Source organism: Carassius auratus, chromosome 32 (assembly GCF_003368295.1).
Source record: "Carassius auratus strain Wakin chromosome 32, ASM336829v1, whole genome shotgun sequence".
Classification (NCBI taxonomy): domain Eukaryota; kingdom Metazoa; phylum Chordata; class Actinopteri; order Cypriniformes; family Cyprinidae; genus Carassius; species Carassius auratus.
Genome location: NC_039274.1, coordinates 9,463,274 through 9,486,590, shown reverse-complemented (window position 1 = coordinate 9,486,590; position 23,317 = coordinate 9,463,274). Strand labels below are relative to the sequence as shown.

The following is a 23,317-nucleotide window of genomic DNA, read 5'->3' as shown; positions in this document are numbered from 1 at the left end:
TGTAGTTTGATGTATTACTAGTTTAATTATTAAAAACCCATATACTGACGATTGGCTCGGACTCCACCCCACTCACATTACGAGTCACTGAAATGTTTTGGTCTATAGCTACAAGCTCTAAATTTAGAAACTAAATTTATCATAAGGATAGGATAATATTTTCATGGCCAGAGAATACTTTTCCTTGAATTATAAGGTGTGATAACTTTATTGAAAATTGATAGGTCTACAGTGGTTTGCTGGACATACCACGGTTTGATCTGCAGTAATTTACAGTTAAGAGATATCACAATAATTGATATGAAGAATGTAATATTGACATATTAATGAGTAAATTACAGTGCCCTGTGATTAGTATTGGTATTGGCAATTGAGCTATTTTTCATAATCAATAAAATTAAATGTAACTGTCATCTGAGATATATATTAATCAAATTTTTGATTAATTATTCAAATTCCCTATATATCATTTGAGTTAATTACTATGTAAAACTCATTGTTGTTACAATACATTTTTCTTTAATAAAAAAAAAACTAGTTTGACATCAATAGACCTGTCACGAACGGTGTACTGCAAACACAGAGAGAGAGAACCAATTGCGGGTATGGTGTTTATTAAAGGGTAATCCAAAGGGGTAAAAAGTCCAGGCAGGGTCAAAACCAGAATATCCAAAACCAACATAAACAAGACACGAAGGCAAGGCAAGGCAAGGCAAGGCAAGGCAAGGCAAGGCAAGGCGCGACGGACATGAATAACTATCAAACATTAAACAAGGACTCCGTAACTCAGACAAACCGGGTATAAATACACAGAAGGATAATGAGGGAACAGGAGACAGGTGGGGAACAATCAATTACACAACAAGGAAGAAGGTGACCAAATAAGGGAACAGGAAGTGATATGGTGACAGACACCGTGAGAAAGGAGGACATCTAGTGGAACCCCAGGGAACACAACCCAGACACTGTGACAAGACCTAGTCCCATTTTTGCATCCCTCCCACTATTAAAATGTAACAAATTTTTACTCTGAGTAAATTTTAAATTAGCTACTTTTTACTTTTACTTGAGTAGATTTTTAGACCTGTACTTTTACTTGTACTTAAGAAAAATTTCATTAATGTAATGGTACTTTTACTTTCCACCCATGTACTGGACAAACGTTTTAAAGGATTTGACACTTGGTGGGTATGGCTTTGTGAAAGCAATAATTTTCCCAGACATTGTTCTTGTAAAGAATAGCAAACAATCCAAAAAAATCTAAACAAAACAATCAAAATAATAATAATAATAATAATAAAAATAATAAATAAATAAATAAATAAATATGTATATAAGCAGGGCACGGTTGTAGTATTCATGCATGAAGAGAACCTTTGTGAAATAAACATTTACACCCATATTTTCTGTTTATAGAATGCAACTTCTGTTTTAATCATAACATGTTGAAATGCTTAAAAAAAGTGTAACTCCTTAGGCAATTCTGGCTGCTGTCTGGCTTGTGTGCTTAACAGTTTTTTTCTACAAGTTACTGAATAAAAACTCAATGTGAAGTAATTGCACTGCTAAACTTGCACACTTGTGTTCACTCCTGCTTTTGCTTAGGATTCTTTAACACCAAATGTAAGTGCATGTGGGTGCATGGAATCGGCAGGTGCCAACAGTGCCTGTACTGGGTCTTTGTTCTCATGGCCTGTTGTGTTTATATTTTAGTCGAACCACACTTTATTTGGAAGTTAACCAAGACCCCCTGACAAAGTGGGTCTCAGTTTGCTTATTTGGTGTGTATCAAGGTTTGGTTAGCAGCCACCTATTCAACTGCACCCTAAAGAGTCTGAAACCTCACTTAAAAGAAGATATTTAGTGAGATACATAGAAGTATACTGTGGCTCATCCATTATAAAAGTAAATAGGTGACTTTAATGCTTTTTATGTGAAATAAACCTAGCACACACTACCATTTAAACATTTGGGATCAATAATATTTAAAAAACATTAAATTGATCATAAGTGACAGTAAAAACATTATAATGTCACAAAATATTTATTTATTTTAAATATGTCATTTTTTCCCCCTGGGCATCAATTTCAAAGCACGCAACTACATGTCTATTTAAATAGGAAAAGCCTGAAAGATCCAAAACAGTTGTTCAAGATTATGTTCTAACAAACATATTTCACACTGAGAATAAATTCTGACAGCAAAGAATAATAAACATGTTTTTGCGATCAAGTCTAGTTAATGTGCATGCTCTTGCTAGAGTAAATACACAGGCCATTGGTTTTCAACTGCAAAGGCCTGTTCACACTAAGAAGAATGTTCAATGTGATAAACATTTTAATTTGAATGAACGGCTGCTCTTGCATCTGGTCAGACCAACACGAACATTTGCATGCCATCAATGTGACAATGTGATTTTTGCACAGAGAGGTGTAATCTTTTTTTCCATCACACTGTAGAAAAGCAACATAGCAAATACAAAAATCCATTTGGCTGTTTGAAAACATGCAAATACTGTTTGAATTCCTTTCTTCTCCATGACAAGCAGGTGTCAGAAACAGAAAGCTGCACATTGCACACAGTCTTCTTGCATTATTGACAAACTATTTTGCTGTTTGATGCTGTAAAACTACTTTGACTGTTGATCAGTGTTGTATAAAGCGCCAAATAAATAAAGGTGACTTGACTTCTGTCATGAAACTCTCAAAATGTTTTTTGCCACATCTTTGCCCAGAGAGATCTGCTTATTAACAGTTAATCTCTCTAACCTTTATCTGCAATGATACTCCAGCAAACTACCAGTTAATAATTGCCTGGGAGAAGTTCAAGTCTCATGCTCATTTGAAATAATCAGATACCATTTTAAGCCTGTGATATTGGTTTGGGTTTTTGCCCTGTCTTCAACATTGCGATTAACACCAGAAATGTATTTCTTCAGTTGAGTGATGAAACCGAATCCTTTGTGAATGTGACTCAGCATGCTTCATGACTTGGGAATAAGATGTCACATTGTTTCCTATGGTTACCTCTCAGGTTTTACCAGAAGTGACACCTTCATCCAAGCCTAGATCTTCAGACATGGTCAAATCAGTCACAAAATACATACATTATGTATCTACGAATTGAACTGTGGTCAGCATTTGCTTTGCACTGACTTGTCATATAGGTGAATCATTTCTTTTCCGTCAAACTGGACTAACCATCCATTTTGACATAATGAGTTGACCTGAGGTGTTTTCATTTGCTTGGCATTTCTGACAATACAGTGTCTTTCAGGATGGTGAACTCACAATAGTTTCCCCTTATCTGAATACCTGCCATTGCAGTGTTATCTCTGTTTCGATGTAGGCTAATGTCTAATCTTCGAAGTTGTTTTGGGGTTTGCAACCATACACATTTACTGCTGAGATTTGACTGTAAACTGTTGATGGGTACAGAAGCTGACTTCTGAACTGCCAATCACAGAGTCTGCTTCATAAAAATAAATAAAATAAGGTTACACGCTATAATAAAGAGAAATGATAAAAAAAAAGTGTGCTACTCACATTCCATACAGATGCAGCACACAGCAAACTTATGAAAAACTACACATATTTTGATTGATGAACATTGCAGTGGAAGAATGAAAACTTGTTTCCTGGCAAAAAAGACACAACACCTAGCTTCTAATAATCAAGAGTGCGTCCTGTCCATTTTAAATCAGGAGGTGGTGCAGACCATAAATTATGTTTTATTAACAAGATTTGGGAGGAGCGCGTCAGATACTTAGCCTAATCAACACAGGTGGACCATAATCAAATAATGAATCCCATAGTATAAATATCGCTGACTTACCTCTATCCATTGACGGTTTATCAGCATCCCTCCTCCACCCCATCTCCTCACTTTAAGTTGTCTTTATAAATAGACGGGGGGGGGGGGTACTCTAGGTTCGGGCCATTTCCGAGCTCGGAGCCCTTACCCGGACATACCATACCTCAGCTAATTATATGTAAGCGTAAACTCATGAATTACAAAAGATGACAACATTAGCATTTTCAGAAAAACTGAGAAAATGCCTTCACTTCTGGTATAATAAGCCCTTACCAGTTCAAGGTTCAGAAGAAACAATGGCAAGCTCGAAAATAAATACAATTGTGTGTGAATTCCATAAACAAGCTAATAACATTGAACATTAAAATATATAAAGTAATCTAGCCTAGACTGCAAACTTTCCTTTACAGTCTCTTACAGAGATGAATGCATTTCTCAAGTACATATTTGTATTACATGTACCCATAACAGAACCCTGTATGCTATGCATTAAGTTCTAACAGTTGATTTTTTTCTTTTTCTTTTTTAATAGCTCTAAAGTAAAATGAGAAAAGTGGGTTGAAAAAAAAGGAAATGTTGCCATTTGGGATTTCTGGTAACACAAAGGATAATGGTGTGGTGTGGCTATGAATCTTCATGTAATTATTTATCTGTCTTGCTATCTACCAGTGCCTCCTGCCCTCAGTTTGTCTATAAAGATCTTATAGAACTGACAGTACTTTATATCCAGTGATATAAGGCCACCCCCGGAGCGTCCCAGTTGGTGTATTACTACCACTAGGTGTCACAACTGAGTTACCACAAATTTGTTCTGTTTACACATTCAAAGTGTTCAGGTAGCACTGAACCTATGTCAAGATCAACGGTCTTGTTTGATTTCGCTTTAGCAGACACTACATTATTCTAATATTTCTGTGTTGAAGACAATGTAGTCGAAAGATTCATCCACAGGACAGACTTAGTAGTCCAGATATTACTATTATGTTGTTATTATTATTTTATTATTTATTAAAATGACTGTGATCATATTTTTTATTCCAGAATCACACAATGACTCATGGATAATTAATTGAATATTAATCAACACTCCCAGTTTCTATTAATAAAATGTTAAAAACAAGCTTGAACAACTTGTGTGGTCATAAAGCAAACTCAAAAAATGGGGTTCAAAAACTGATGGATCCTGGACAGTGGGGGGCCTTTGAGTCAAAAAGGACAACCACTGGTTTTTACTTTTATTGCTAGGAGAGTTTCTGGATAAAATTGTGTTCCTTTCAGTCTACTGATTAAGTCTGTTTATATACAGTAAATAATTTCATTTTTGTTTGATTTTGTTAAATCGCGCAGCACATATTTAGTAATTATTCATAATGTGATAACTATTCTTCATTTACGATAATTTGTCCAGTCAAATGTATACAGAAATGTCACGTTTTCACTCAGCAACACTTGTATATTTCATTGCTATCACCGTTTAGCCAAACACAGTGCAGGAACTTTGCCTCTCTGACCCACTGAACAGGTTTGATTAATTAAAATGCATCGTACTCATTATAATGAGAACAAGCCTCAACATGATTCCAAAGCTTGGACGTTGTGTTGACGTCAAGCGCAGCCCCTAAACGACAGAAATAGACACACCATTAAATGTGTTCTCACATTAGACACAATGAGATGGAAACAATATGCTCTCTTTCAGACCACCACACCTCCCTTAAGATGTATGAAATATTTTAGGAACTCCAGCAGCAAAACACAGACTCTAAAGGCAAGAAAACGTTCCCCCGAAAATTCCCTTCTCATTATATAACTCACTCTTTGTTCTCTTAGTACAAGCCATGGCCTGAGGGTCAGTTTTCCTAAATCTCATTAATTTAAAAACATGGCCCAGTTTGGCATAGTTAGATGAAGGCAAGAGCAAGAGGGAAGAGAATGTGTCAAAACAAGTCTAGGGGAAAAAACCTTGTACCAGACATACAAGCATTATATTTTATGATCCAATCAGCATGTCAGATTTTAGTTTATTGTCCATAACTTGCATTGTTTCCAAAGGTAAACAAAGGTGTAGCTAGAGTTTGTGCTGACATCCCATCTGTGTGTCCTAACATCCCTTTTCTGTCCTGTTTTGTAATGGATAATCTTCTCACCCATCCATTCAGTCATGATTTCATCACACACATTTTCTGAGTGTTTAATGTGCGGTTTAATGGAAGTGTGTAACACAACTACCATTAGACACATTTAGAATCACAGGAAATTCCCAACCTAATCGCAGTGATAAAAGTTAATCCATGCTTGAAATATGATTAAAGGCTGATTCACCGGTCAGCTAAACTGAAAGGCAATGTGGAACAGACCACCCACACGACAGTTGAGTAGGATAACAATCAGGTCAAATCAAATAAAAGCATTACATGGCATTTATTGAATTTATTGCAATACTACATTATTTCTAAAATTAGACTTTTATGAGACATAGATCTTTCTCACGGATTTTAATAGCGTTACTTTGGGCAAGGCCCGGAGAAACAGCAGCTATGTGTTTACCAAAACAATTTCAATAACAAGCAGCTTTAAACCTTCCACCTTGAGACACTGTAAGAGCAGTTCACATGTGAGTGCGGACACTACATCATCTGTATCTGGAGATTAACGAGTCCAAATGATCTTCTAATGCAATCTTTCTCCTGACATTTATTCCAGTGTAACAGCATTAGCCCAGGCTGATCCCTGTGATTACGACATCATATTAATAAATCAGTCTCTGTGAAGAAGCTGCATAGTTTCTCGCACCTGCAATATTGTTCAATTAATATTATGAATTGTCTCAATATCCATTTTTGACTAATTAATAAGGAATAAAAAATGTGCTTTATTTGTTTAAAACACTCTAAACACGGACAATGGAAATAATTGACTCAATAAATAACTGCTGAAGGATGCAATTTGTGCTGGTCCATCTCTGAGCAACCAAAGGCAGATAGGAGAGTATTTGGGAAATCTGTTTTCAGCCTGTTTGGTTATGCTGGTTGCACAGATATGACACATTTCAGGTTGAAATGTCATGCTCAGCTCCAACACACAGTTTTTTTACTTTTCAAGAGGAAGGAAGGAATGCAGTGTGTCTACTCTGCAAAGTATATTGCTGGTAATTGGACTAGATCTGTTTGATGTAAAAATGTGAAAATTACACAAATAAATGCATCTATGTGGAAAGTTGAAAAGGTTTTTTTCTATCATGTGAGCAATAAATATGTAAGCAATTGTGTCGCACAACTGTGGTTTCGAAAATCGTTAAAACAGCTTCAAGTGTAAACAAAGAAATTGCTTGATTAAAAACTGTTATATGACGCCTGATGTGTTTTTTTTTTTTTTTACTAATGAACTGCTATGCATTAATTTGCAAGCTATCAGGAAGGTAGAAAATGGAGGAAACATTGAATGCTGTACATTCCATTTTTTGCCTTGTTACTTCCAGGATGACACCCTGCCTGCTCCCCACAGGCAGACACGCCTGCTGCTTTCTCAATTTATAATCTGAATGAAAATCTAAAAATACCCACAGCATTTTATGAATGAAACACTAAAAATATAACTCACATCCATCCTTCTTTCGCACCCTCTCTCTCTCTCCACCCCTCCCCCCTCACTTCCTCTTTTCCTCTAGCGCTGAAGTGTCTTAGAATCAGATGGATGACACCACATGCCCACACTCCTAGGCGTATTCATGTCCTGGGCTCAGCCTCCAAATGTCAGTATACATTATCACCTGATCTAGAAAGATAAAAGAAAAAAAAACTCAGAGACCTTGATTTGAGTATTAGTACTCATGGCCTAGGACTGCTGAACATTATTTATTTTACACACACACACACACACACACACACACACATATTTATATATATATATATATATATATATATATATATATATATATATATATATATATATATATATATACATATATATATATATATATATATATATATATATATATATATATATATATATATATATATATATTTTAACACATTTATTATTGTAAGTGCTTTTACAGAATTACAAGCATTTCTGCTTTTAAATATTCTAAAACTGGTCTTTATTCACTTCCACTGTTCCACTGTTCCTCACCATAACATTTTTTTTTCTTCTTGCAAATGTTTTTTCCTTCTTGTAAAGAAAGCAAGGGAGAAGCTGAAATTATTTTTTATGGTAGTTAACTTCATGCCACAAATGCTGTCAATTAAACTTGCATTGAACCAGATATATATTTCTTTAATTGTTCATGTCTTGAACACCAAGAAATTTTAAGGTTGACACATGGAGAGAAATGGAGTAAAGACAGCAGGAATGTAAACCCCCCAGTATCAGACTGACCTCGTCACACACTCCCAACATAACTCACACCATGCTGTGCCAATACACCCATGGCATAGCCTGACAGCAAACCGTCATAATATTTACATGCTGCACCTCTGTCTAAGAGAGAGAGAGAGAGAAAAAAAGCTGCAGACTCAACACAAGGCCTGGCAGATGCAGTGAAAAGCAGACCTCCTCTTAATAAATGAATACAGTTCCTTCCAGACTGTTCATAATTCTTTCCAGACTGTTCAGAAAGTTAAGGAGAACACCATGATGTAATAACAGTGAAACGTTAGGAATTAAAGGCATTTCCTCGAATGATGGACCACCAATAGTGGATGCTTTGTTTTCTGGAAGTCTCTACAGTAGCTCATATAGTAATTGCTCAAAAGCTAGTCAAAGACACTCAGGCAACACTGTCTAATATGGTAAACTTTTGTAATGGTTTGGTTTGTTCCAGAACAGTGGAAACCAAATACATGCAAAACACACACACACACACACACACACACACACACACACACACACATATATATATATATATATATATATATATATATATATATATATATATATATATATATATATATACATTTTGAAAAAAAAAAAAAGAAAAAAATATTTTCACTAAATTAATTATGTTTTACACTGGTTGGGCAAGATTAGTTTTATGCAATTATTTCCACGAAGAACAAGCTTATTTTTTTAGATAAAAATAATTACTAATTAATTAACCAAATTAACTTCTTCCCTGAATAATTAATGTTTAGCTTGTTTATCTTACTAATCAAACTAATGAATTGCATGCTTGTCCATATGGATGTGACTATACAGTTTGTTTGAACACAATTCCAAACAATTTGTCATGTCTTGTATTTGTAAAGCCATTACAAAATGTTTGTATAGACATCCGTGGCATCTGTTCTTATCACTGCCATCACGGCACGGAGCCTGTGAACTGTTGACCAGTCATGTCAGAACAGATGAAGTCATGTTTTCACCAGAGAACACGAGGCCATGTGAGGAAGTGATTGTTTCTCATTCTTGTGATAGAAGGCAAGATGAATGGCCAGTTGAGCAACAGCAAAGGCATCTGCAGGCCACTGTTCTGCTGCCAAGCTAAAAAAAGCTTATTTTATTCTTTCAGTGTCACTTATAAAAGCCTGAAACAATCATGTCTTCTGCTCAAACTTCTACAAGTTTCTTAGAGAACCTTTTTAAATGTTGTAAATATCAGATTTTTTAATCAAAATACAGTATGAGATGCTGCCGATGGCAATACTTCTAGATAGTGACTAAAATGTATGATTTACAGTTTAGAAAAATTTTTTTTATACATAAATAAACATGTACATTAAGCTTTTCACACTACATTAATGGCCTTTTGAACCTTCGGCCAATGAAATGGAGGCCAGCAAGTAGGTGCTGTGCAGGTAAACCTCACTTATAGCCATTAGCCTCCTTGTTAGTAGGTCCGCATTCCATTCTGGGGACCCAGGTTTGAGGCTCACTTGGAGCAAGGATGAGGTGTGGTGGTGCGGACCTGAGAGACAGGGGTTACAACAGCTTTAAAGGGGGGGTGAAATGCTCGTTTTCACTCAATATCCTGTTAATCTTGAGTGCCTATAGAGTAGTACTGCATCCTTCATAACTCCAAAAAGTCTTTAGTTTTATTATATTTATAAGAGAAAGATAGTCTGTACCATTTTTCCCAGAAAAACACGAGTGGCTGGAGGCGTGACGTGTGGGCAGAGCTAAATAATCACGAGCGCGAGTGGGCTTTTTGCGTTGAGAGCGTCTGGAAACTCTGACATTACCGTGAGGGAAAAACCATCATCCAAAACAAACCATGGCTAACAGTCAGATTCAGCGTATATTTATGATCCAGAATCAGATCCAGAGGCTGAAACTGAACGAGAGCAGCAGCAGCAACGACTACAGCAGGACATCTCTATGTGGTATGTATTGAAACTGTATATATTTGCTTAGCGGTTTTGGAAAATGACTAAGTTCCACTTTATGTCCTTTTTTTTTTTTTTTTTTTTAAGCTGCACATGTGGGAAGTGCAGTTTGATGACAACATCGCATGTTGTTTACTTGATGTGCTTACGAGCCGATAGCTAAGTTAACAACACTGAGATATTTGAAACAGTTTTACTCACCGCCTGCGGTTCCAACACACGATCGTGACCCTTTTTCGTTGGGACTGCATTATCCTTAAGAAATAAACGATATGCAAATCCGGCGTCAAACTGGGCCTTGTTTGTAAAACAAGCATTTTTTAAATGCAGGGAACAAACGCAAACACTTGCACAACTCCGTTGATGCTCTGTAAAAATAAACTCCATCCACTGGTCCCTTAATGCTGTTTTTTTTTTTTTTTTGGTAATCTGTGCAGGGTTGTCTTGCCCTGGCAACCAAAAACACACTCCTTTTGTGACATTTCGCTCTCGCTCTGATCAGTGAATGTCTCTGCTCTGCTCTACGGGAGCGAATGCTCTTCAGGCAGAAGTGTCCTCAGGACCCATATAAGGAAATTCCGCTCCATCTAACGTCACACAGAGCCATACTCGAAAAAAAACTTTCCGAAACTTGTGACAAACCGGAAGGAGTATTTTTGGAACAGAAATACTCCTTCAAACGTACAACTTAATTTTTGAAACTTTGTCCATGTTTAGCATGGGAATCCAACTCTTTAACAGTTTTCACGAGTTCACATCTACGTATATAAATACAGTAAGTTTATGCGTATTTGGCGTGCTGTCCGGGTGGAGGGCTCCGAGCTCGGGATGTGGCCCGAACCCAGAGTACTCCCCCCGGTTGTGGTAAGAGTAGATGGATCTATAAGTGAGGAGAAATGGGGTGGAGGAGGGATGTTGAAAACTGTCAATGAACAGAGGTAGGTTCTGCTGTTATTTATACCTTGTCATGAGTTGATTACTGATTGTTCTCCACTTGTGTTAATCAGGTTAATGAACTGCGAATGTTCCTCCCGAACTTTGAAACAAAACAGCATAAAACAGCATTAAAAAACTCAGTATGCATGAAATAGCATTTCAGCCCCCCTTTAACCTTGCAAAATGCTATGTCAAAGGCATACAATAAAACACAACAATAAAGGCATGCAATACAAAATAGTCCTAAAAAAGTGAATTGTATAGCATCAGACAACCAATCATAAACTTTTTGTGTATAAAAACATGGGCAAACAGTTGTTAAATAGGGAATGCTATTGTTGCATGCTGTTTTTGTCCAATCCATTATGCAAAGCTATTATCTAATTTAACTAACCTAACCTATATGCAAATAAGAAAGTTAACCAAGAGTTTACAGAAGTTCAGTGTGAAATTTCAAAACTTGACTAACCAGTAATATCGACTCAGGATAAGCTCGGTTTAAAACGTGGAAAAATATTGGTCCAGGAAGAGTGTAAAAATCCCAGACTTCTCTACTTGAGAGTGATTTAGCTTTTCTCTCAATAATTGCCCTACTGTATGTAACTGGAATGATTTTGTAATTGTGAAATTTCTAAACTTTTATGCTGTATGTTTTCACTTGATTAAATAACTATACAGCCTTTGCTCTCTAATGCGTAGCACAGATCCCCAACAATATTATTTAATTTGTAATAGAGTGTTTGCACCAATTCTGGGACTTCCAGGTATTCATAGAATGATAATTATAGTGATTCATTGTCTGAATGCCTGCCAAGGAGGTGAGTGGGCATTTGTGTGTTTGTATGGGAAATTATAAGTGTGTTGGTGTGAATGTGTTTCAGAATGTTTTACTCTGGAAAACTTACAGCAGCTTACACTGCACACACATGCGATGTGGTTTGAAATTGAAAAGTGAAGCTGGATAAAATAAATGGCAGCCTATGCAGAAGGGGCCAAGGGTAGTGCCAAAACACACTGCAAACTCAGCATGTAACAAACAGCAGAGGCAGAAAGTGAGACATGAAGAGACGGAACCATAGAAGTGATGGAGATCTAAAGCCAGAACCAGCCAAGCACACCTCGCTCTGAGGCCGAGTCCTAAAGTCAGCATTCAAGCATTCATAATTTCAAAAATTCAAAAATCCTTGCAAAAGTTATTTTGAAATTCTACTCATTTTTTTCTTGCAATTGCTGTTTGGAACCTCAATTCAAATTCCATATATATTCAAGATTTAAATTGAAATTAATATGTTACTCTTAATTCAATTCTGGTGCACAACCCTGCTTCTAACAGTCATACATACATGTAGCAGGATGGTTTGTAAACCACCAAGTGTATGTGATATTCACTGAAACTTCTAAAGTATCTTTGTCCCGACCTTCAGAGCTGCTCACATCAAACATGGACCGACAACATGGTTACTGATGTGTATGTATGCAAAGTCATCAGTTATTTGGCTTATGATAAAGAAAGAGAGAGATCTCCTGCAGGCTTTCAAGCAGGTTAAGGAAATATATGGACTTTCAGAATCTCTGACACTGTTACTGTTATGTCTTACAAAAATAGGTTGCAGGCAGAACAACGGGTTTTAAACCATGATGCCATAGAAGAAGCTTTTAAGGTTATGTAAATACTTATAGTTTTCTTCTCTAGTTCCTTAGATAATTATAATAATAATTTCTGTTATCTAACCTGTATTGTTACATTAACCATTCTATATTTTAAAGTTTTTGCACTATTTTCTATACTATCTTCAGTATTTAAAGGTCAAGTATTTAATTTCTGCATCACCAAATACAAAAATGAATGCAATAAATAATAGTAATAATAATTTCAAACACTTCCCCTGACCTGGACAAACAGGTAGTTCTGCTTAAAATTATGCTATTTATGGTGCTATAAACATAGTGCTATTTTAAAATCAGACTTGTGCTTCCATCTGACACCACTTGTGGTGCAGAAATTACAATCATTTGCACTTTAGCTCGTAAAAAGATCACATGAACACTGAGCTCCTATATAAGGCTAGAGATCACAACCCTGCCTAATGTACTGTAGTTACAGTGATATTTATGAATATGAATCAAATATTGTTTAACACAGCATTAAAAAAGATACATTGGACACCTATGAGGAATTCTTGGAATGTTTCTTTTCACAGCAGGGGATGATCGAGCCATGGTTAGAATCGCATACTTTCTATTTTAGTTCAAGATGTTTATATTACATCACTTCAGTCTAAACATCATGATCTCAAAGATGTCTCAAGCAACTTAAAAGCCTACTGCCCCGCAGATTCTTTCCTTTCCGTCATTCTTATTCTGGATCTCTCTCTCTTCCAGCATTCCTGAGACTAGAGGGAAATTCCCAGTATGCTCTGTCAAGGAGGGTTTTTTTTCTGTCTGTGAATGTCATTTAACACTGAAAAAAGAAACACTGGTAAATGTACAAATACTTTTTTCTGACCAGAAGTATGAAATATTTTCAATGTGATCCTAAAAACATTCAATAAGTTTATCTGAAGGCCTTAAGCTGGAGTCAGTGAAATGGGTTTTTCATTGCAGTCTTTATGTGAAGTCTTGATTGGTTCAATTAGTTAGTGCTCACATTAGTTTTTCTAATTTTCTAATAAGTATTGAACGAGTCCTTTTCTGGGGTTAATGCCACATAAAGTCATTACAGCGAGCCATGTTCATGTGGCATTAAGTGTGATAATCTGTTTTTAATCCCAATTTCAATCCGTTAACCAATTCAAGACCAAAAAAAGAAAAAGAAAAGCGACAACAACAAAAAAAGACCTTACTGGAATCAGTCTGCGAGGCCAGTGTGCGAGATGTCACTACTAAAGAACTGGCTCTGTGTGTTCACAACCCCATAATTCAATCACTTTATCCTGACGTAAGCCATTGACTGCTATTTAATTACCATGACCTTCAGCATTCACACACCTCCACGCTATCTCAGAACCTTATTACTGCTATTCCTGTTGTAGCAGCAGCTGAATGAGGGACAAGCCTAGATGAATGGTAGTAATATTTACATCCAAAGGACCTCAGAGAATGAAAGACTGACTCATTGATGATCTGAGGATCAGAAAAACGAGGCCTTATATCTCATCTCAGCCTAAAAACATTCCTGTCTCTGTTATGTATATCCCTGGGGGGGGGGGGGGATGACTGTAAATGTTGTTTGACGTCATCCTCTTATTTCTAGAAGGTAATATTTGGGCATGGAAGTGCCTTTTCATGTCACATTCAAAGTACAAACACTCCACAAAAATACACACAGACACTTACAGACACACACACCAACTTGTATAAATGTGATGAGATGTGCTTAGAAGACATGAAGAGAAATAGACAGACTCTTCAACAGACACCACACTATCTTTTGGTACTGCTGTCCAAATTAAAATTATAAATGTAAATGAATTTATTGGGATGTGTTCACTCCATTGCAGCAGGCTCACACTCATACAGAAAATATCAATGTAGAAATAAATACTACAGTATTTCCAGGAAAGAAAAAAATAAACTACTGACGTAACTGGACTTGCAGAAAATGCACACAGATCCTTGTTGGCACATACTTGAACCAAAAAAGTACTACTCAAAAGGTGCTCCCTTTAATGCAGAGGTTAAAGCACTTACATGAAAGTTGTGTTTTTCTGATTGCCATGGTGAACTGTTAACATGACTGGAACTACTTATAATTCCTAGGAAGATCTGCTAGTAGTTCATAATGCAACAAGTAAGGGGTCACAGAGAAGTGAGCACAACTGGATGCTCTGCAGGAACATTGAAGGAAAATTAACCCTTAATACAATTCCAGAGACGCACATGAAAACACAACTGAACAGCAGATGATGTTTGAAAGTCTCACAACACAAGTTGTTTTTATAATAATGAGATCAAGGACTGAAATGCACCCTGAAGATAAATGATACCCCATTAGTTTCTCACTAGTATTCTGTTATTGTCTGCTGAACATTCCTCTTCTCTTTACTTGTCCGAAGAGGCATGCCGCATACATGTGTGTGGCCATGAGTGCACGTTGGTCAAATATGAGCAAAGAAGCAGATTGCTTTTAGTCAGTAGGGGGCAGAGGTGGGTAGTAACGAGTTACATTTACTTCGTTACATTTACTTGAGTAATTTTTCGGGGTAACGAATACTTTTCGGAGTATATTTAAAGATGGGTACTTTATACTCTTACTTGAGTACATTTTTTGGGAAAAATCTGTACTTTTACTTCGTTACTGTGGGCGACGCCCCTCTCGTTACTTTATCTTAATGCAATAAATGCTTCAGTTTATTCCAAACGGGCCGTCTACTTTTCTCTGGACAATGAGCGATGCCCATTCGCGAATGATTCATTCTTTTGAGTCAACTCTGTTCAAAGGCTTGATCAAACCAATTGGCAAACGAGTGAATTGGTTCATGAATCAGTTTGATTGAGTCGTTCAGTTCCATGCTGCACGCGCTGACTCCGCTGAGCTCTGAAGCGGTTCACTCAGAGTTGTAACTAGCAGCGTTGAAAACGGGGCTATGGAACTGCACTGAATTGAAAGCTAATCTGCAAAGGCTATTCTTTGCTTGCGATGGAGATCCTTATTAGATGAACGCGTGTGCTGTCTACTGTTTAACAGGTAATAACTTGGGCTACATTCGATTACAGTACACGATACCACTGTGACATTAGTTTGTTGTACGTGTGTGGCTTATAACAGGTTGAATGCAGCTTCCAAAAGACAAAGAATAGCCGATTAAGATTTTATTAATTTTAATACAATCACACCAGTGAGAGTACGTTCAGCAAGTCATATCATCAGCTGCTAAATTCAGATCTGTGATCGCTTGCTGGCGCTGAGCCAGAGACAGACGCGTTTTTACAGCGCTGCGCATTAACCAATCACACACGATTCTGTTGAGCTTTTGAATGCAATGGCCAATCAGAGGTGTTCCGATGAGTCATCGCTGAAATGCCGGTGCTTCCTTCACTCGCTCACTGACTGAATACCTCTTTCTGCCGAATTCTCTCGTCAGAAACAACAAAGTGCAGATGTGTGTACGAATCTATAATTAAGATATTGATTTCACAGTGTTAACAGTTTCAGTGATTTTAATGGTAGTTTCTGAGAGTGAATGAAATCTAGACTGTCAGTGAAAATGATATTTAATAATGTAAATGTTATTTGCTCTCTTTCTGAACAATGAAAGATTAGTAGCAATATTTATATCACATTAACTTTCAATGTTAAATTCACATTTAAAATAAAGTCAGTAGTATTAAAAATATGTTATGGCATGACACCTATTTGTTACTTAAATAAACAGACAGGGTTTTATAATAAATTACATAAATTGGATTAAAGGCTGATGAAATATATACATTTTATACACACACACATACATTACATACATTTTTTGTCTATATATCTATATAAAAAAAGGCTCCGTATATATGACCCAAAGTAACTAGTAACTAACTACTTGAGTAGATTTTTTATCCGATACTCTTTTACTCTTACTCAAGTAACTATTCAAGACTAGTACTTTTACTTTTACTTGAGTAAATATTTCTAGAATTACTTTTACTTTTACTTGAGTAAAGTTTTTGGGTACTCTACCCACACTCAAAAAAATGATTTTTGCTCTTTGTTCAATTTAATTAATTAGCATGAGCACATACAACATAACTCTTTGTAAAAATGGTGTCAACTTAATTATATTTAACAGAAACAATGTAATTTACAAAAAATTAGGTTTACAACATTTTTTTAAATTGAGTCAACAAGAATATTTTTTGTTCATCTTAACCGGATGCACGTCATCAACGGAAACGGATGCAGATGGATTGCTCAGCAGCTAACATGTGAGTTGGGTAAGTGGCCTTTTTTTCTTGTCTATCACCGTCCATCTAATTTTATTTAATTAACAAACTAATTAAAATATGCTTTCTTAATATCTTGTTGCATACCAGAAAGTTATTTTTTCTATAAGCACTGTATGAATATAGCTCTTAAGTGTGTCATTTGTAGCTGATGTTAGGTTTCTGGATTCAGCACGTGGTGCAGACTTTCTTTTTTTACTAAAAGTATCAAATAACGTTAAAATGAAGAATCGCGGAACAAGAGAGAACAGAACACCCTTCAGTACCATGAATTAATGTATAAAACCAGGGCCATAAGACACGACTGATAATTAGAAATTGCCAAATTGTCCCCTAGGATTTTAAATTCTTACTCTGCATTCAGCTGTTGTTAGGGTGACAAAGTTTCAAATTTATATTTTAGGTCTTCCTCATCTATAATTTATAATTTATTGCTCGTCATTGTTAAAACGATTGAGATGCCAATCAAAGCGCACAGCAGCCAATCAAAGGCTTTAGATTAGTCACGCTTGTTAAGTTCACGTGCTCGTGACTGAATTCACCGCGTTCACGGAGTCTCTCGTCTTAAACAACAAATAGTGTTTTAGCGACGTAAGTATTACATTTCGCTGCTTCAGTAATTGTAAGTGGAGTTTTTGCATTTCTTCTGCTAGCTAGGTTATGATCATGGACCGACATTATGTCTGTGTAGGCAGCTAATAATGTTTTGTTTCTCCAAGCGCTTGTTTGTGTAAGTTAATGTTATTCTGTTACTTGCGATTAATATATCAAGAGGAATAATCGAAAATGATTTCTGTCATAAATAAGTTGTCACCCTGACCCTGTACTAAATATTTTGTTTTCTTTGTAGCATTTTAACCTTTTTTGTCTTTGCTGAATTGCCCATAAACAAGACCTCTGTAACTTATGTCTTCAGATAAATGATGAATTTCATCGGATCACAACCCTTCCTTTACACTCCAATATTCATGTCCAAACTGGATCTGTTCTCTGATGATCTGCTAAAAGTGTTTACCAAAAAGGGTGGAGTGTTTAGAAAAAAGATTCAAGATGTGATGCTGCCAATGTCTCAGGTAGTATTTTTATTTTTTTCAGTTTTTTTATAAATTGCTTTTTAATACAAGCTATTGATATAGTGCTCTGTAATTCATAATGTCTCAGAGATGTGTATTGGAGGGTGTCATGTATGAATATCAGAAACTTGAAAAAATGTTTTGTCTGTTTTCTTATAATGCCACCATGGAGACCAAGCAAGAGTGCATTCTGAAGGGGCTATGCATCTACCTGAATGAAGATGAATATGATGGAGTATTTGGTGAGTTCTTTTTCGTTACAAACAGTTATCAAAAGTAATAACAAACTTGACCTTGCAAAAGACGTGACATGAACTGTGCCTAAAATTTTTTCAATTTAAAAGCAGAGACACTTTCTTTTATATATATATATATATATATATATATATATATATATATATATATATATATATATATATATATATAAAAATATAAATATATATACACGTTTGTATGTTTAAATATCAAAAGACATTCCCCATCAAAACTGCTGATGGGTAAAGAGTTAATGTACATTTTTTAATTTTAAAATATTGAGTAAATTGTAAAGCTCAGATATGAATTAAATGACTGATGCTAACTTCTCTTTAAACCTTTGTACTCCACACAGCCACTGGTTTAGGTTTACGTGATATCATCCTCTTTGATTAGCACAGTTCTTAATAGTCAATTCGATTCACCTTTATTTACATAGCACTTTTCACAATACACATTGTCAAAGCAGCATAATTAAACAGGAAAATAGTTTGTCGGTAATGCAAGAGGACAATAACAAACAGACAGTTTTTGTTTTGTTTTTTAAGAAAAAGTATTTCCCATTTTGATATTTTTAGGTCAAACTGTTCTTGTCTGTGACTAATATAATGGAGGTCTATGGTCACCACCTCAAAGAGCATGCACAGAGAAGTACAAATTAAACAATTCCCACCGTAAGTACACATTGATGACCTAAGACACGAAACGAGCGGTTTGTGTAAGAAACCAAACAGTATTTATATCGTTTTTACCTTTTGTACACAACCACGTCCAACTGATGTGAGGGCGCGAGTACTTCCTGTTGTGTGACGTGTGCACGCTCTGGCTTAGTCTGCGCAAGCACGGAAAGCACACTCATGGTTTACACTTACTGTCTATGGTTTACACAGAGATTTCTGAAGTGTTACCTTACACTGTGAAGATTTAAACATATTTATAAGTACAGGAAATTGCAATGGAAGATGATTTCAATACATCAACAGACAACGTTGAATTTGTCACAGCCATATTTAAACCAGAATACACAGATAAAGTACTCAGGAGCGATCATGGAAGCATCCGCTGCGGCAGCACGTCTTCAAGCCTCAGAGAGACAGAGATCTCTTAAAAATTGGTGGTGTTTTAGTAGCAAGTGTTGTGAGATGCCGACAGAAGTGGAGAGCGTATGTTGTCACGAATGGAACAACTACAAGACGACGAGGACATTGACTGTATCGCATCACACCTGCCTGACTGAAGATCCTGAGTTTTCTCCGCTGTTGAGACCCAGCGTTTTGCACATTGTGTTTAGTTTGCCACGTATAAACTGGAGGCGACGTCCAATGCCAGAGGGACCCAATGGCACACTGTCAATAGTGAGTAATGTGTTGTTTATTATAATTGCAACGATTATAGGGTGCATTATAAACAAATTAATAATTACAGTTACTGCATTATATTTCAGACAATGCAGATTGGTGGTGTATTGTGTGGTAAACAGTAAACAATGAGTGACGTACACGCGTGAGAGATCGATTCCGGCGCTTTCCGCGCTTGCGCAGACTAAGCCAGAGCGCGTGCGCACGTCACGTCAGGAAGCACTCGTGCACTCAGATCAGTTGGACGTGGTTGTGTACAGGAGATAAAACCAAAATAAACGGTTCATTTTCTTACATAAACCGTTTGTTTCGTGTCTTAGGTCATCAATGTGTACTTACGGTGGGAATTGTTTAATTCGGACTTCTCTGTGCATGCTCTTTGAGGTGGTGACCATAGACCTCCATTATATTAGTCACAGACAAGAACAGTTTGACCTAAAAATATCAAAATGTAAACTACTACGGAAACAAAAAACACCTACATCTTGGATGCCCTTGAGGTAAGCTAAAACATACCTAAATTTAATTTGAAAGTGAACTATCCCTTTAATTAGTGACAGAAATGAAAAATAAACTTTGGGAGAAAGTTTACTTAATCTGGGTGCCAGTTCTCCTCTGGCCTGATGAAAACAGCAGTTTAAGTCCAGGCTTCACGGGTTCAAAATACAAAATATGATAAAATGACTTTTGCTTCGTATGGCTGCAAGACAACAACAACAAAAAATCATAACTGTTGGCAATAAATTTCAAGTTCTTATGTTTTAAATCAATGGAGGAACAGTAATGTATTGTTCATTGTTTGTTCATGTTACTTAATGAATTAACTAACATTAACTAATGGACATCATTCTAAAGTGTTACCGAAGTATCAATGGCTCTTGAGAATATCTGGTATTTTATAAATGTAATTTGTTAATGTCATTTAAATTAATTAAAAATTTCAAACAGTCACTGAGTGATAGTTAGAGATTTTAAGGAAGCATAGTTATTCATTGTTGTGATATTGACAAAGGCACTGTATTATTTTACATTATAAAGTGGAAAACAGTCTGCCAAAGGTGTTGAGTTGGGTTGTGATCTGGTGACCGAACGCAATAGCATTGTTTTTAGATGGCTCGTGAATGTATGAATGTGCTGTGGAAGTAGAGTTGTTCATTAAAAATAGCTGTTTTTTTTTTTTTTTTTTTTTTTTAAAGGATGATGACCCTGCAAGAACCGAAGCGGACATAAAGAAGACCTTTTAGGGATTCTGTGATGTAAAGCATGAATTTGCTGATGCAACAGAAGACCCTGAAGATATCTGCATTGTGCTGGAAGATGTGGAGGTGCTTTCTGGTTTAGGTAATGTAGCATTGGCTACAGCCATGCTACTTGGACTAATATACTCTTTAAATCTTACTCATCCACAGGAGATCCACTACACTTTTAAGGTGCTCCAAAAAATGATTCTCGAGCTGAACTTGTGTAAATTGTCTGCCAAAGCACAGGCGCAGAAAACAAAGCTCTTCACTTAGGTGTGCTGTGTTTGAGGATCCCTTTGTGAATGCTGTTTTATTTCTTTGTATGCTCATGTGATTTTGTTGTATCTGAATTTTTGCACGATGAGCAGAGGTGATTACGTCTCTCAATCACATTTAATATCATGTTTAAGAAAACATAATAAAATTACATTTTGTTATATTCTTATATGCTCATGTTTTATTTGAATTGTCATTTTTGTAACTTAATGAGCATGTTTAATTGCCATATTTGCAGTTTTAAGCAAGAAGACACTCAAGGTTAAATGTGCTCATGTTTTAAATACAGATTTTTACTAAATGGATTGACTTTTAACATATTGACTTTCTTCACAGTAGACTATAGGTATACAGTAAAAAGGTTTTAATGTAATAGAACACAATTATTTCACTTTCATTTGGAAGTAACTGTAGAATCAAGTTAGAAAAGTGTAATGATTTAAATTGTTTCTAGTATGCAGTACAAAAATGTTTGTAGTTGACATTGCATTGTTATATATAGTAGACATGACCAAATTGAATGTAGTTAACATGGCATTATTTTATATAGTAGGCATGACAAAATTCAGAGTAGTTAACCTGACACAACTTTCTCTATTAGGCATGGCTAAACATTATCTAGTAGAATGGACCAATTTTCTTCTTGTTGTCTTGACTAAAATAATTTAAGTTTACACAACAAGATTACAACAAATAATTTCAAACTAATTCGATATTGTTTGGAAAATGTAATTCAATTTCGTGGAAAAGTTTACTCAAATTTTTTTAAGTTCATTCAACAACTTTTTTTTTTTGAGTGCACCTCTGGTAGGGGGAGGGAACACTTCACCCTTAATTCAGACACATCCTGATGATCTCGCTCTCACACTGTGAATGTGGACATCAACATATACAGTACATGAGTGCTTTAAATGGTTAATGTTACAGGGTGGGGCTCTGTACAGTATATCACCAATAGAGGCAACAGTTGTGATCCACATAATCCTACACAACGTGAAGGAAAAGTGCTAAAAACATTTCTCTCACTCCCCGCCTTCTCCCATAAATAAAAAATGAGGATTACGCACATCTTCTCTCCTCTCCATCATCTTTCTCTCCTTGACAAGACTTGCGCAGGGCAAACTGTTGAGCACAACACACACAGAAAATGGAATGCAAATGCCATGAAAATAGACTTTTAAAGTTCCTCCAAAAAGACTGACAGATACATTCATAGCCTCTCTCAGTGGCACTCAAAAAGATGGCAACGCACCTGCGCACACCACACACACACTTGATGAGGTCTTGATGTTTTGTTTGATGACTGAGCGTTCCTTGTCTCTGCATGGTGCTACGCTGTCGCATGTCATCAGTGCCTCAGTCTTGCTAATATGTCCCAATTTAACCGAGGGCTTAGCAAATATTTTCCTGAAAGTGTGTTCTATCCTTAGGCCCAGGAATTAAACTTTTCTCCTGTGTGGTGGCATTAAAGTGTGGAACTGAATAGACAGTAAGCCTCTAGATATAAATGCATATTATGGTCTGTGGCACAGCAGTAGCACACATGCAAGATGAAGCTGAATTGTTTGAGTTCCCAAGTCCAGGTAGTAATGCTGGGGCTGCAGTGTTTTGTCTTCGTTTGTATGCTCTCTAACTGAATATTTGAATTATTAAATATACACTGTGCTATCATAAACACTGTTGTTCACCAATAAATTACCTTTTAATTCACCTGAACAGTTGTGGTGGTAATTCTGTTTCACCCCAGTGACTTGAGTCTTTTGAATCTATTTACCAAAAAAATATTAATTCAGACTTATTCAATAATTAGTTCAGTGGCAACTGTTTACGTAAAAAATAGATACAGTTGTGCTCAAAATTTTACATACACTTTGTACTATATGCAAAATGCTAATTATTATGCCAAAATAAGAGGGATCGTACAAAATGCATGTTATTTTTTATTTAGTACTGACCTGAGTAAGATATTTCTCATAAAAGGCATTTACATTATAGTCCCCATTCAAATGTTTACATACCCTTGATTCTTAATTCTGTTGTGGATTATCCACAAGAATATATATATATATATATATATATATATATATATATATATATATATATATTTTTT

General features: G+C 36.0%; 1 long non-coding RNA gene across 4 annotated transcripts; it reads left to right on the top strand.

Annotated features, from left to right (window-relative positions):
- The first annotated feature begins 16,938 nt into the window (after positions 1-16,938).
- On the top strand, positions 16,939-21,370 carry LOC113051553 (uncharacterized). Of its 4 annotated transcripts, none has more exons than XR_003276916.1 (4): positions 16,939-16,995; positions 17,921-18,077; positions 18,250-18,319; positions 20,887-21,370. It is a non-coding gene; the product is annotated as an uncharacterized LOC113051553 (long non-coding RNA). The 4 variants fall into 4 exon arrangements; XR_003276919.1 differs by having other exon boundaries at positions 16,941-16,986; XR_003276917.1 differs by lacking the exon at positions 16,939-16,995 and adding an exon at positions 17,216-17,595.
- Positions 21,371-23,317: the final 1,947 nt, after the last annotated feature.